Source organism: Hemitrygon akajei, unplaced genomic scaffold, assembly GCF_048418815.1.
Source record: "Hemitrygon akajei unplaced genomic scaffold, sHemAka1.3 Scf000041, whole genome shotgun sequence".
In the NCBI taxonomy this organism is placed as follows: Eukaryota; Metazoa; Chordata; class Chondrichthyes; order Myliobatiformes; family Dasyatidae; genus Hemitrygon; species Hemitrygon akajei.
Window position 1 is genome coordinate 215,176 of NW_027331927.1, and position 16,961 is coordinate 232,136.

Below are 16,961 nucleotides of genomic sequence, written 5' to 3' on the forward strand. Positions count from 1 at the left end.
TAAAGATAGGACATACATCATAAAAGAATTTTTTTATATATAAAAAAGTCAACCGCCTACCAACTACCAAAGAAAAAAGCTGATGGATGACAAAGGATAATTAGAAAAAAAAACATATTCACTTAAGAATAGAAGATAAAGATATACATAAAAGTCTGTGCACTGTTAAGTTTTATAAATTGGAAAAATAATTTAGGAAGGGTCCCCAAATATCATAAAAAGATTGTTTCCAATTTAAGACTGAGCAGCGAATCTTTTCTAAATTTAAATAAGACACAATATCACGTAGCCATTGAAGATATGTAGGAGGAGTATACTCCTTCCATTTAAGCAAGATTGCTCTTCTTGCTAAAAGAGAGGTAAAAACTAAAACCTGTAGGTTAGGAGTATTTAAAGTTATATCTTCATTTGCAATAATACCCAACAAGGCTCTAAGGGGATTTGGGTCAAATTGGACCCTAAAAAGTTGAGAGAGGTTATGAAATACTTCCCGCCAAAACTTTTCAATTGCAGGGCAAAACCAAAACATATGAATTAAAGAGACATCAGCAGAGTTGCATTTATTACAAAGTGGAGAAACATTCGGGTAAAAACTGGAGAGCTTCTATTTAGAAATGTAAGCTCTATAAACCACTTTAAATTGTAGAAGAGAATGACGGGCACAGAAAGATGACTTATTAACCCGTTTAAGAATTTTATTCCATCTATCATCAGAGATCTGACAATTTAGGTCATCCTCCAAAGCTTTTTTTATTTTATCTAAGAAGTCTTGTCTAGAATCAATCAACAAGTTATAGATACAGGTAATAGAACCATTACCAAAAGGTTTTAAATTTAAAAGATCGTCCAGTAAATTTTTATCAGGACCTGTAGGAAAAGTAGCTAATGGGAAACGTAGAAAATCTCTAATTTGAAGGTATCTATAAAAATGTGATTTTGGGAGTGCAAATTAATTTGACAGTTGGTCAAAAGAAGCAAGAGATCCTGAGATAAACAGGTCCCAAAAACACTTCATACCTAATTCATCCCAATCTTTAAAGACTTTATCAGTCATAGAAGGGATACAAAAATAATTAAAGAGAATGGGAGATGATAATGAAAAATTCGCTAAACCAAAAAATTTTCTAAATTGAGACCAGATCCTTAAAGTATGCTTAACAATTATGTTATCTGTTGTTTTATTTGCTGAAAAAGAAGAGTATGATCCAAGAAGAGAGACAATAGAGGAATTTTTTGCAGAATTAACTTCTAAAGAGACCCATGGTGGGCAATCTTTACGATAAATATAATAGGACCAGAAAGTAATATTCCTTATATTGGCAGACCAATACTAAAACCTAAAATTGGGTTGGGCTAGTCCACCCATCTCTTTATTTCTTTGTAGGTAAACTTTTCTTAAACGAGCTTGTTTATTATTCCAAATATAAGAGGTTAAAATTGAATCTAAAGAATCAAAGTACGTCTTAGGAATAAAAATATGTAAGGCCTGAAAAAGATAAAAAAAAATTAGGATCTTCATTTTAATCGAATTAATTCGGCCAATTAGGGATAAAGAAAGAGGAAACCATTTAGAAAGAGTCTTTTTCACATAATTCAATAAGGGGGTTTAAGTTTTCTTTGAATAAATTCTTGAAGTTTTTAGTAATTGTTACACCTAAATATGTAAATTGACTTGTAACAACTTTAAACGGAAATTTGGTATTTGATGACATTAGGTCATTTAAAGGAAACAGCTCGCTTTTATGTAGGTTCAGCTTATATCCTGAAAAAGAACTAAACTGGGAGATTAAAGAAAGAACCAAAGGTAAAGAAGTTTCAACATTAGAGATAAAAAGTAAAATATCATCAGCATATAACGAAATTTTATGAGACGTACCTTCCCTTAGTATACCAGAAATGTCCTTAGCTTCTCGAAGTGCTATTGCTAAGGGTTCTATAGCTAAAGCAATAAGTAAAGGACTAAGAGGACACCCTTGTCCAGTTCCCCGCTGTAATTTAAAGGGCTTAGAAATTTGGGAGTTAGTAATAATTTGAGCGGTAGGAGACAAGTAGATTAATTTAACCCAACGAATAAAATTAGGCCCAAAATTAAACTTTTCTAAGGTCTTAAAAAGATAATTCCACTCAATCCTATCAAAGGCTTTTTCTGCATCTAAGGATAATATACACTCTGATATTTTTTGGATGGTGAATATATCACATTCAATAACCGACGTATATTAAAATGTGAGTAACGATTTTTAATAAATCCTGTCTGGTCATGTGATATAATAGATGGTAGAATATTTTCAAGTCTTCGAGCTAAGATTTTGGCTAAAATTTTTGCATCAACATTTAGTAAAGAAATCGGTCTGTATGAAGAACATTCAGCTGGATTTTTTTTTTAAGAATAAGAGAAATAAAAGCTTCATAAAAAGATTCAGGGAGTTTACCTGATTTAAAGGACTCTGATATAACAGAGGATAAATAAGGTGTAAGTAATGTAGTGAAAGTTTTATAGAACTCCCCAGGAAAGCCATCAGGTCCGGGGGTCTTACCAGAATGTAAAGCACGTATAGCCTCAACCACTTCTTCATTGGAAATAGGCTGATCTAACTGTGTTAGACTATCAGCAGAGAATGTAGGAATGTTAATATTACTGAAAAGGCGTTCATATAGGTATCATCTGAAGAAGAGTCAGACTGATACAACTTAAGGTAAAAGTCTTTAAATACGTTGTTAATTTCAGAATGGTCGGATGTCTTAGTTCCATTATCTTTAAAAAATTCTATGATTTGACGATTAACTGTAAAAGATTTTAAGCGATTGGCTAAAAAACTACCAGTTCTATCCCCGTGAATGTAAAATTGATTTATATCTCTCAACAGCTGTCGTTCAATTGGGTAAGTCAGCAGAAGATTATACTTCGATTGGATTTCAATACGCTTATTATATATACTTGGATCTTGAGACAGGGCATACTTTCGATCAAGATCTTTTAATATCGCTGCTAGGTCAGACCTTTCTTTGTCAGCTTTTTTCTTTCTATAGGTAGAATAAGAGATAATTTCTCCACGAAAATATGCTTTAAAAGTATCCCAGACTATATTACCAGCAGTATCTCCTTTAAAATTTTCTTTAAAGAAAAAAGTAATATGGTTTTCCAAAAACTTTTGAAATTTTTTATCCGATAACAATGATAAGTTAAAACGCTAACTTCTATTTGGTACAGAGTAAGCAGGTAATCTTGAAGCCAGAAGCACAGGTGCATGATCAGACAAAGCAATCTCCTTATAATCACAGGATTTTACCAGTGGAAGCAAGTTTCTATCTATAAAAAAATAATCAATCCAAGAGTACATATGATGAACCTGAGATAAATATGAATATTCCTTTTCTTGGGGGTGTAAAAAACGCCACACCTCAAGAATACCACATTGAGATAAAAAAGGTTTAAAAAGTAAGACTGATTTATTAGTGACAGGGATTTTACTTGAAGAGCGGTGTAATATAGGGTCAAGCCAAAAATTAAAATCTCCACCCATCACTAAGGAATACGGATTCAAATCAGGCAGAAAAGAGAAAAGACGTTGAAAGAACAAGGAGTCATCTGTATTTGGAGCGTATACATTCGCAAATACGATTAGTTTATTCCAAAGACTACCCGAAACAATAACAAAGCACCCATTTGTATCAGAAATTACATTATGTTGAATAAAGGATAAATTCTGATCAAACAGGATAGAGACCACTCTCGATCTAGATTGAGAGGGTGAGTGAAAATGTATACCCTTCCATCCTTTGAAAGAATGTGAAATATCATCTTGACGAATATAGGTTTCTTGGAGAAAGATTATATGAGTTTTAAGTTTCCGGATATAAGAGAAAATCTTATTTCGTTTAACAGGGTTATTTAGACCTTTCACATTAAAACTGAGTATATTAATAAAAGAATCCGTCAAGTAACCTTTATTAATGTATAAAAGGAAATCACAGACATGTAGATAGTGAATAAGTAAAACAGTAAAAACATCCAATCAGCTTTATAGAAAAACCCATTTCCCCCCTCCCTCCCCCCAAAGAGAGAAATCAGCCAAGAGAGGCTGAAGACTAATTCTAACGTTCCCAACCCAAAACTCCGGTGGCTCCAAAATATATATATATATATATATATATATATAGCTGCGCCGAATAAACGGTTGTAAATATATATATACAAAAAAAAATCAAAGTAAATAAGTTTGTTAATTACGATTTTAAAAAAAACATGGGAAAATATAAGAATTAGTCACGGTAAAAAAGCAAAGACAGATAAAGAAAATCAAATATGGAAAATCAATAAGTAAAACAACATATACTCGCGGGTACAAAAAACAGTAAAGAAACAAATAGAAGATAATTAAAAAGGGAAGCAGTTTAGATAGCTTCCTACATAACACTGAGAGAATATAACGTATTGTTTAAAATGAGCTGCGAAAAGCAGCTAAAGAGAAAATGGATGCTGTCTGCCTGCATATTTTGCATAGTTTGAAAGATAACAAGGCGCCAGCTACTTAGTCAAACAAGTGATTAAGACTTTGTAAAACCAAGAAAACTTGTTATCAACAAAAGGCCAATTACTTGATTGAACACCTGAAATTAAAACATTTAACATAAAACAACTCAAAGTTGAATTTAAGGATGGAGACTTTGTAAAAATTTCTTAGCTTCTTCAGGCTTCGAAAACCAAGAGACCTTATTATCAGAAGTAGTAACCTTAAGTTTACACGGATCTCTGAGAGAAAGGCGACAGTCAAGCTTAAAAAGATCAGACATAACCTCTTTAAAAGCCTATCTAGCTCTTAGAACTTCCGGTGGATAATCTTGAACGATCTGAAACTGTTGATCACGAAATTGTAATATACGTTTCTTCCTTGATTCAAGAAGGATCTGTTCTTTAATCTGATAGTCATAAAAGCGAATGATAATAGAGCGAGGCTTGGCAGGGTTCCAATTACGGGGAGTGACTCGGTGAACGCGCTTAAATTTTGGTAGTTCCGATAATATATCGGGGAATAAATCTTTCAGCATTTGAGCACAAAAATCGATAGGCTGATTACCCTCCAGTTTTCCAGGAAGCACAAGAATTCTGATATTGCACCTTCGGTTCCTAGTCTCCAAGTCTGTAGGTTTCTTCAGTAACGCATCGTACTTTTTAAGTTGTTCCTTAGAAATTCTGTTGAAACCTTCGATATCCTTCTGCAACACCGGCAGAGATTCTTCGTGTAGCTTAATACGAATTTCGTGGTCATTCACAGTCTGCTGTATACTTCTAAGTTTCTGATTAAGCGTTTTCAGTTCAGATTTAACCAGGTCGATGGAATTCTGTAACAAATCAAACTTGGATTCCAAGTCATCCAGTTTATTCAATTTTTCGAGTTTCTCTGATATTTGTTGAATCATTTCAGTCAAAGTCTCTAGTCTCTTTTTTGACAGCTTTCTACTCATGGTGCTCTCACCGAGATAGGTTTAAACAGCAAAGTAAGCAAATAATTTCGGAGCACGTAGCTAGTGCAACCTACTCCATTACAGCCACCGGAAGTCTCCCGATCAACATTTCTGATCTGGCTATTGTTCACGATTGCACTTAATAAAAAAAAGAAAGATGGGTTGAGCAGACAGCTTTGGTCCTCATACCACTGGTGGCGCTATGGTGAGTAATGGCCAACTGTTATAGCAGTGTGGGTTGAAACATTTCTGCTGACCAATGTGACATCTATTCCTCTCGTCACTGAATTGTACAGGTTTCTCAGTCCCGCCTGATCCTCATGGTCTCCTTTCAGTTTAACATCGCCTGGCATTGACACCTGTGGTAATATATGGTTTGATTCTATGTAGAAACACTCTGACATCCTGAACAATGCAATGTCACACATAGCATCGTGACATCTTGTCCTGAACCACTACACCTTCTCCGGCAGGATTTTAAGATCAATATTATCACCTAAACTCCGATCAAAGTACCTTTGAGCATATCACCTGGCCGTTATCAGATAGTTACATGACACCTTATTAAACACAATGTAGAACCGTCATGCATTCAAAACAGCAAGTTGGCAAAAATTCCTTAACGTAACTAAAACAAAATGCTGGAATTACTCAATAAAAGAGACAGTACGTTCATATTTCAGGTGGAAGACCCTGTATCAGAGCAGAGCTTGTGTGTATGAGCCATGTATTCCGCATTTCCTATTTATGATTTGTTTTTGTTTCTCAATCTGTTGCACAATGCTCCATGCTCTCCCATTCACTGTACCAGTCCCACCGTGGTTTGACTGTCCAAATGCACCATCTCACACTTGCCCAATTTTGAAAACCATTTGCCATTCCTCAGCCCATCTCCATAACTGAAGAAGATCCCTTTGAAATTCATGGTAACCTGTTGCAATATCAACGAGACTGCCGGATTCATTATCAAACTTGCTGACCTTTCATGAACAAATCAATTGAATGAATAGTGAATTACAGAGTTCTCGACACTGACACCCACATCCCACTCGTCACAGTCCTCCATTCGCTAAAACCATCTTCAGTCATCACGCTCTGCTTCTTTTCATCGAGTCCGGGGTGAATCCACCTCACCAGCTCCCCGTGAATCCCACGTGACCGAACTTTCCCAATCAGCTGCCATGTGGGATCTTGTTAAAGGCTTTACCAAAGTCCTTATAGACAACATCACAGCTCAAAGTCATCTAACTCCCCAGTAAACTCTTAAATAATCTCCAAAGTACATAAGTAGATATGATGTCCCACTGTGTGGTGCAGACGACAATTTCCCCACAACCAATGTCCAACCGCCCGAGACTTCAGCTTCACTGCAGACTGAGGAAATTCCGATCCTAGCTGTAAACTGAATCTGAATCTGAATCTGAATTACCAACCTGGATCGTTGACTGTTCGTTTCCACGGATGCTGCCCGACTTGCTGAGTTCCTCCAGCGTGTTGTACGTGTTGCTCTGACCCCAGCATCTGCAGAGTATTTTGTGTTTATTATGACGACTGCTCTCCTATCTCAGCCATATGTTTCTTCTCGATTCATTCGTTCTGCTGATCTCTGTTTCCCTCCAGGAAACAGGCTGGTGAATCTCTAAAATAAATACTCTCTAACCTCTTTGTTAATCCTCTATAGAACTAAATTCCATCTTCTACTGCCCCGTATTGCCACAACAATTCATGTTCCACACCTGTTACTATTTCCAACTCCCCACCTCCCCCATCACCTGTATCCACCTCCAATTCCCTAGTTCTTGCCCCGTCCCCAACTCTCACTAGTTTTCTCTGACTTTTTCCCGTCTGCTCTCAGCCCAGAGGGAGTGTCTCAGACCAAAATTTGACGGTCCATTTCCCTCCACAGATGCTGCCCAACCCACTGAGTTCCTCCAACAGTTTGCTCTTTGGTCTGTATAACCGACGTTATTATGGGGAGCTGGATTTTACACCATATTCCAGGTACAATCTCAACAAAGTCCAAATATTCAACACTCCTTGGAGCTCTGGTGGTCTTTTACCCTGGTGATGTAGGAAGCAGAACTAAGTGAAAAAGGAAATAAGGAACTCAACCTCACATGCTCTGAGTTTCATTATGACAAAGATGAATACTGAGCTCTCAGCCATTTTGTAATGGGGAAGCTAAAATTCCGATGGCTGTTTTAACCCTATCTCGAGGTGCATGTAGTAAATATATTGATAGTTCCATCTCTACAGAACTTCAAGCAGTGCAGAAGCTGATCCAAAATCAAAACACATTGTTGGATGCGGCCTCTCGGTTCCAAATGTCAACTGTGGGAAATTTACAACGGGCATCACACAATGCATTGTTGTGATAACCATGATGTTCCCTTATTTGTTCAATTAAGTGGATAAAATTTTCATCATATTCCTGTGTCTGCAAATATCTTCTAACTGCGATCATCCCCCGGCATTGATACAGGTGAAATTCTGCTACTGGGCAGAATGATGGAAGGGAAGCTCCCCAGATACAACTGAATGCATTGAGATTGTGACCTCAGGTTCCAGACTCCCCTACTGTTGAAAACATCTTGTCCCCATCGACTCTATCCAGAAGACAGGATTCCACTGAGGTTCCTGTTCCCAAAGTCACCATCCCTCCACCGATAATAGGGCCAGAGACTTATCTAACTTCCGTTAATGCCCCTCCTCCCCTTCTTACCCCATCTCTGATATATAGATTCTCCCCTCCCTTTTTTTCTTTCTCTCTCTGCCCATCACTCTGCCTGTTCTCCATCTCCTTCTGGTGCTCTCGTCCCCCTTTCTTTCTCCCTAGGCCTCCCGTCCCATGATCCTTTCTCTTCTCTAGCTCTGTATCCCTTTTGCCTATCACCTTTCTGGCTCTCATCTTCACCTCACCCCCTCCGGTCTTCTCCTATCATTTCGCATTTTCCCTTCGCCCCTACTTTCAAATCTCTTACTATCTTTCCTTTCAGTTAATCCTGACGAAGGGTCTCGGCGCGAAACGTCGACAGCGCTTCTCCCTATAGATGCTGCCTGGCCTGCTGTGTTCCACCAGTATTTTGTGTGTGTTGCTTGAATTTCCTGCAGCTGCAGATTTCCTCGTGTATTCCTCATACACAAAGTTTTTCATTCCAGAATCACTCTTGTGAACTTTGTAAACAACAACTGTAATGAACACATTCTCACGAATAGCAGATAATGTGGTAGGAGGATAAATTACTGAGAAAACCTGTTATTTCCTCCCCGCCCCGCTAACAGTTACAAAATAACATCTGTCGTTCAGCATGCTCATCTACGCATGAAGCCGTAAGAGATGGGAGAGATCTTCAATGACATCTCAGTGCCTGTGTTTACTTGGGAGACAGATAGAGACTATAGAAATGACGAAAGCCAGTCAGGTCACGGATTGTGTACGGATAACACAACAGGAGTTTGCTGCCTTGAGGAGAATTAGGATGGATAAATCCCCAGGGCCTGACAAGGTCTCCCTCGGACCCTGTGACAGGCCGGTGCAGGAGGCCTGGCAGACACGTATGTTGCTGTCATTTAAGGAACTGAGTTACAGGGGCAGGTTGAACAGATTAGAAATTGATAACCTAGAGCACATGAGAATCAGGAGGGATGCTCGCAGGGGTTCCGAACCATTTTCTGCTATGCTCAACGGTGGGGACAGCGAACATCAAGTTGGTTACCCCTCCTAGAGCACACAAACCTATAATGGTACAAATAGGGTGAATGCATGTAGGCTATTGTCTTCGGGATGGGTGAGAGCGTGGATTTGGGCCGAAATTTTAAATATTTAAGGGTAATTTGATGGGGAGCTTCACTGAGAGGCAGTGATCTGTGAGCGATAAACATTTGCAACAGTCCTTGCAGCTCTGGTGGCTTGTTACCCTGGAAACGGAGGAAGTGGCTCACTAAATTTAACCGAAAAAGGAAATAACAAACTCAGCATCAGATGTGTGTTTCATCGTGACAAAGATTAACACTGCAGCCATTTTGTAACGGTGGAACAAAAATTGTAAAGGCAGTTTTTAAGCTGCCGCCTGTTGTATTCAATTTAACCTCTGGTAGTTCTAGCTAATAAAAAAAAACAATCCTGGAATAGATGGAAGACAAAACTTCACAATTGAGACAATGTTTAGTAGCGAGATTGCTGATATATATAATTAAGGTGGTGGGATGCAAGCTGGACAGATGTTGAACAAGATGGGCAGGGAATAAGCAGATAAAACCGGGAGTGAGATGGAATCAAGGGCAATGTCTGATGGTCCTCCAGCAATGCACAGATACTGAAATAATAGTACACACTGCTAGATAACAGATTCCAATATAACAAAGCCAGAACAAACAATAAAAATTGTGATATATGTCCTTTTCCACTCTACAAGCTTTATCAATGCTCCACAGAAAGTATCCCATCCCGATGCTTCACATCTACATACGGCCATTGCACTTCGTTTAAATGAATGAAACAACAGAGAACAGTGGACACAGCTGAGCACATCATAGAAGCCAAACTCCCCTCCATCGACTCTGTCTATATGCCCTGCTGCCTCAGTAAAGCAGCCAACATAATGGAAAATCCCCTTCACTTCTCAGTCTCCGATTGGGTCGAAAATAAAATAAAACAGAAACGTAACACCAGGCTCAAGGGCAGTTTCCGTTCTGCTGTTATAAGCGAATTGAATGTTCCCCAGTGTGATGAGATGGACTGCTGACCTCACAGTCTAACTAGATGTGACTTTGCACCATATATCTACCTGTACTGTACTTTCTCTGTGACCATAATGATCTGTTACACTCTGTTATTGTTTTACCTTATATCACCTCGATGTATTGTTGTAATGCTTGACCTATGTGGGTGATGGCAAAGACAGGATTTTCACTGTACCTCGGTTCATGTAAAAAAACAGATTCCCCATTTCAATCGTGTGGGAATATTAGACAGCCTGGGCTGCTCCTTTGGAAATTCCGGAGGGAGTGTACACATTTCCGAGAAACCCAGATAAATGAAAAAGACCTAATTCTCGCATTAATAGGGCCAGATATCGGGAAACACTGTCAGCATTTCGGCAAGTTGTGGTAATGGAAAGAAGATGGAAATAAACTTCCCAATCCCCCGAGAGGACGTGAGAGATCTGGATCTCACTGACCCGTCTGAACGGGGAAAGATGGAACTACTCATAAACGTGGAGGAGTGTCCCGAGGGTGCGATTACTCTGTTTAACCCTCGAGTCTGCAAGAACATAACGGGCCGAACGGCCGCTTCCAGTGTGCTTTAAAACCATTATCGACCCCAGGCATCGATCCAGGTGAAGTTTGGATCGGCTACCGGGCCGGGTGACGGAGGTAACGTTCCCCAGGTACAACTGAGTGGATGGATTTAGTCCGGGCATCACCACCTCATCCCGCTCCTGGGACCCGAGCAACAGAGGCTGAGCGGCGGCTCATCTCTCCGGCGGTTCGGTGTGAAGGTCCCACAACCCGGACCACCCCCTGCAGGTTGTGTCCAGGAAGCGGGACGCGGCCGCCCGTTCGGGGAAGTTAACGGGACTCACTGAACAACATCAGGTCTCCCCCCAGAAGCTGTCGGTCCGGTTCCCTCTCAGGTCTGGCCTCAATGCTCACCGATGGGAACTTGATCAATTTGCCCCGCAGACAGTGATCCGACCCACGGCTCCCCGCCAGCGTTCTGCTTCAACACAGAAAGGAAAGAAAACCACCACCCATCCGGGGACTGTGAGGGCGGGGGCGGGGCTTCGGAAGCGAAAACCCGCAGATGCTTCAGATCTGCGTTTGAAATGGGAGCGAGAAGTTGATCACGTGATGAGGGAGGTTCTGCCACCTGAACCGGTCTCACACGCTGCCCGACCTACCTGCCGGATTTTACACGTCATTTCATATTTACACTAGCTACATTTATAGTTTTTCCCTCAGTTGCTTCGCCGTCCCCGCAGCTCCACCTTCTGGTTCTCAGAGTTACCGGTTCGATTCTCATCCCGGTCCCATAGATAATTCAGTCCGAAACTGGAATTGTGCTGTTTTCATGCAAATCAGTTCTATATTTACAAACACAAATTCCTATTAACATTCCTACAGGACTTCACTGGAGCACTGAAACATCAAGTGAGAAACAGCAGGAAGAGGCCATTCAGCCCCTCCAACCATCTACAAGATAACGGCTGCTCTCCTATCTCAGCCACATCTTCCTGCCTGATCACCATTTCCTCGATCCCTTCGGTCTCCACACATCTGCCGGCCTCTGTTTTATGAGAAGATGATCATTGATCTTCATCGTCCTCCAGGAATCAGTCTGGTGAATCTCTAAAATAAATACTGTCTAACCACTTAGATAATCCTCCATGGAATTAAATACCATCTTCCGCAACCCCGTCTTGCCCCGACTACTTTCATTCCACACCTGTCACTATTTCCACCTTCCCACCTCCCCCCTCATTTGGACCCACCTCTCACTCCCCACCTCTTGCCCCGTACCCACCCCTCACCTCTTTTCTATGATCATTTCCCATGTACTCTCAGTCCAGCGGGAGGTTCTCGGCCCGAAATGTTGACGGTCCATTTCCCTCCACTGATGCTGCCCAGGTGTTACCTCACCTGGAAGGACTGTTTTGGCCTCTGAATGGAGATGAGAGAGGATGGGTACGGGTAGGTGTAGCACTTAGGCCTTATGCAGGGATAAGTATGTGGAGGAGGATCAGTGAGCAGGGATGAATGAACAAGGGGATTGTGGAGGGAGTAATCCCCGTTGAACCCTGTTTGTGACGTCCTAAACAGATTTGCATAAATCCTATCCCTACATTCATTAGTTATCTCTTTATTGCAACATAAGCATCACATATTCCATACAGTGGATGCTCAAGGCATCCGGGTCTCCACACCAGCTCCTCAGGCCACTGAGCGGCAGTGACCAGAGAGCGATAAAAATGTTCAACACTCTGTAGCTCTGGCGGGCTGTGACCCTGCTGATGGAGGAAGTGGTTGAGCAGAACTAACTAAAAATAGGAACTAGCAGACTCGATCTCACACTCTCTGAGTTTCATTATGACAAAGATGAATACCGAGCTCTCAGCCATTTTGTAACGGGGAAGGTAAAATTCTAATGGCTGTTTTAATTCTGTCTCGAGGTGCCTCCAGTAAATCTGTTAGTAGTTTCATCTCTACAGAACTTCCAGAGGCGCAGAAGCTGTTCCAAAATGAAAGCACATTGTTGGATGCGGCCTGTCTGTTTCAAATGTCAACTATAGGATTCTTACAAAGGACATCAGATTGTGGTGATAACCATTAAGTGTCTTTCTTTGTTCAATTAAGTAGTTAAAAATTCCATTATATTCTTGTGCCTGCGAATAACCTATAACTACGATCAACCCCGGCATTGATACAGGTGATATTCAGATCCTGCTACTGGACAGAAGAATGGAAGAGAAGGTCCCCAGATATAAATAAATAGATTGAGATTGTGATCTCTGATCGTAGACTCTCCTACTGCTGGAAATATCTTGTCCCTGTCACTCTATCCAGTCCTCAGAATTTCATTGACATTTCTGTTCCCAAGTCACCACCCCTCCATTGAGAAAAGGTCCAGAAACACCAACTTTCCCTCAAACGTAAAACTTTTCATTCCAGAATAATTCTTGTGAAATTTGTAACCAATAACTCTAATGATCACATTTCCACGAATAATAGACAAGTTGGTGGCAGGATAAATTATGGAGAGAAACTGTGTTTTCCTTACTGCCCTGTTATCTTTCACAAGATATCTCCCGATGTTCAATGTGCCTATCTATGCATGGAGCCGAAAGAGATGGGAGAGATTTTCAACAAATTCTCTGTGCCTGTGTTTCCTTGGGAGACAGGAAGGGACTGTGGAAATGACGAAAGCCGGCCAGATCATGGATTGTGTACGGATTACACAACAGGTGCTTGCTGTCTTGAGGTGAATTAGGATGGATAAATCCCCGGAACAGGGTAGAGGCTGCAGGAGACCTGCCGGACATGGATGATGCTGGCATTGAAGGAGTAGAGTTACAGGGGTAGGTTGAAAAGGTGAGAAGCTGATTCCGTGAAGCACAGGAGAATGAGGAGAGATGCTAGCAGGAGTTCCCAAACTTTATAAGACCGTGGACCCCTACCAGACTGGCGGGACTGTGGACCTCAGGTTGGGAACCTCTGCTAGAGGTAAACAAAACTATGATAGTAGAAATAGCGTGAATACGTTTCGCCCCAAATGTTCGGTGTGCTCATGGGGTTTGGGGCAAAAAGTGGAATATTTAAGGGGAATCGGACTAGGAACTATCTCACTCAGAGGGTGACACGAATGCGGATGCCGGTGTCAAATGTGGTATATAGGAGAAGTTTGTATGGTTACATGGATGAGGGAGGTATTGAGGGATATGGTCTGGGTACAAGTGGGTGGGTCCAGGCAGAGGAAGGCACAGACTAGATGGGCTGAAAGCCCTTTTTCTGTGCTGTAAGAGAGCGAATTTAAATTGAACGTCCTACATAAGTCTATTTCCTAGGAGACTAAATCATTTCAACGTAAGTCCTAAAACGCTGCAAACACACGAAACACTCTGGAGATAAAGAATATCTGTGGAGAGGAACAAAGTTAATGCTTCAGCTCCAGCCCCATGTGTCGGAATGGCTTCAAGCAATTTCTGACCTGATTTCAGGTCTCTAACAATATGATCGTTCCTTTAATTTCCAGCTGCTGACAGACAGGCGACAGCAGCGGGAATTTCCAAACACGGTGGGAATACTGATCCCAAGGTGGATAACCAACGATGCAAACACTGAACAGCTCGTTCAAGATACTCACTCACTCTGTGTATTGAGATTAAATCGCAGGTCTCTCTGATCTCTCTGCTCCATTGTATCTGTGTCCTCTGGCTTCGGACTCCCCAACCCTGGGGAACAAGCCTTCGTATATTTGACTGGGCATCAACGGCATTACAGACTACGTTAGGTACGTAACGCACTCTAAACAATGCTTCGAGGCACCCAGCACAATCCAGCCACGAAAGCTACCCCATCCTACGTTTGAATCGATTGTAATAGGTACATTTAGTATCAGGGAAATGTATACGATATATATCCTGAAATTATTTTTCTTCGCAAAAATCCATGAAAACAGAGGAGTGCCCTAAAGAATGAATGACAGTTAAATGTTAGAACCCAAAAAATCCCACCCCAAGCTCCTCTCCCATGCGTAAGCAGCAGCAAAGCAACATCCCCCCGCACCTGCAAAAAAAAACATCGGGAACCCCCACCGAACACTCAAGCGTGCAGCAATGCATCAATAAAAACACAGATTTGCAGTACCATCTAAATAAACCCCTGTGCAACTGGGTGTTGGAGTACTGAAACAACCGGCTTCAGAAAGTCAGGATGTAGAACACTCCTCACTCCCAGTCATCCTCAACACAGGCTGTGTGCTGATCCCATTGCTGTACACTCTGTTCACACATGACCGCACGGGCAAACACCCGGGGAATCACATTGTCAAGTTCGCCAACGACACGACAGTGTGGGGTCCATCACTTATCAATGAGATGACATAGAGAGAGAAGGGCTCAAGGCCGGGTACATCTCAACCAACAAACTCACCCCACCACACCCTCATTACCACGAGTTTAACATTTCCTGGCACTCACCATATGTACAGATACTCCTGTGCCTAACGTCACTTTATGGACATATCACCAATGTTTTAAGCTATGACATGTTTTTTTTTAATAATTCTGATATTTATCTCTCTGTGATTTTTGTTCCTGCATGAGATCCACAGCAACAATGATTTATGTTCCCCTTTATTTGTCGATTTGTGGAGTTTGTTGCAACAGATGGTTATTGAGGCTGTCACTGGGTATATTCACGGCAGTGGTTAATATATTAGTGATCGCTAAGTATTGATCATTTTTGTTAGCCAGAGCTAGTAGACGATTAATTAAAAGTTGCACGTCAAAAGCAGACTTCACAATTTTAGATTCTTCATATCAAAATGGCTGCAGTGTTAAACTTTATCATAATTAAACTCTAGCATACGATGTTGAGTTTGTTATTTCCCTTTTCGGTTATTTTTGGTGAGCCACTTCCTCTGTTTCCAGGGTAACAGCCCACTAGAGCTGCAAGAAGAGTTGCACATTTTTTATCGCTCTGTGTTCACTGCCTCTCAGGGTAGGGAGAGTGGCCTCGGGAGTAAATACAGCAGCATGATAGTGTGAGGAAAGGATGCTGTGAGCATTGGCTGTATGGAATGAACTGAGAACACAGAAGCATAGAAACATAGAGAACCTACAGCACAATGCACAGACCCTTCGGCCAACAGTGCTGTCCCAAACATGAACATACTTTAGAGATTTCCTAGGGTTACCAGCCCTCTATTCTTCTAAGCTTCACATACCTATCCAAAAGTCTCTTAAAAGACCGTACTGTATCCGCCTCCACCACCGCCGCCGGCAGCCCATTCCTCGCACTCACCACTGTCTGCGTAAAAGAAACTTAGCCCTGACATCGCCTCTGTACCTACTTACAAGCATTTTAAAACTGTGCCCTGGGAAAAAGCCTCTGACAATCCACAGGATCAATGCCTCTCATCATCTAATACACCTCTATCAGGTCACCTCTCATCCTCCATTTCAAGAAGAAAAGAACAAGTTCACCCAACCTATTCCCATAAGGGTTGCTCCCAATCCAGAAAAATCCTTGTAAATCTCTTTTGCACCCTTTCTATGTTTTCCACATCCTTTCTGTAGTGAGGTGACCAGAACTCAGCACAGTACTCCAAGTGGGGTCTGACCTGGATGCTGTATAGCTGTAACATTACCTCTTGGATCTTGAACTCAATCCCACGATTGATGAAGTTCAGCACACCACATGCCTTCTGAACCACAGAGTCAACCTGCGCAGCGGTTTTGAGTGTCCTATGGACTCGGATCCCAAGATCCCTCTGATCCTCCACACTGCCATGAGTCGCAATTAATTCTATATTCTGCCGTCATATTTGATCTACCAAATGAACCACTTCACACTTATCTGGGTTGAACTCCGTCTGCCACTTCTCAGCCCAGTTTTGAATCCTATCAATGTCCCGCTGTAACCATGGACAGCCCTCCACACTATCCACAACACCCCCGACCTTTGTGTCATCATCAAATTTACTAACCCATCCCTTCACTTCCTCATCCAGGTCATCTATAAACATTACGAAGAGAAATGGTGCCAGAACAGATCCTTGAGGCACAGCACTGGTCACCGACCTCCATGCAGAATATGACCCGTCTACAACACTTTGCCTTCTATTGGCAAGCCAGTTCTGGATCCAGAAAGCAATGACCCCTCGGACCTCGTGCCTCCTTACTTTCTTAATAAGCCTTGCATGGTGTACCTTATCAAATGCCTTGCTGAAATGCATATACATTACATCTGCTACTCTTCCTTCATCAATGCGT

At 41.4% G+C, this 16,961-nt stretch overlaps 1 protein-coding gene across 1 annotated transcript in view; it reads right to left on the reverse strand.

Annotated features, from left to right (window-relative positions):
- The window catches only part of LOC140720356 (NACHT, LRR and PYD domains-containing protein 3-like), a 30,040-nt gene extending 18,814 nt beyond the window's left edge, over positions 1-11,226 (reverse strand). Inside the window, exon 1 of the mRNA XM_073035226.1 lies at positions 11,122-11,226. The gene's annotated coding sequence lies outside the window, so the exon portion shown is untranslated. The remainder of the gene's footprint in view (positions 1-11,121) is intronic.
- Between the last annotated feature and the right edge of the window lie 5,735 nt (positions 11,227-16,961).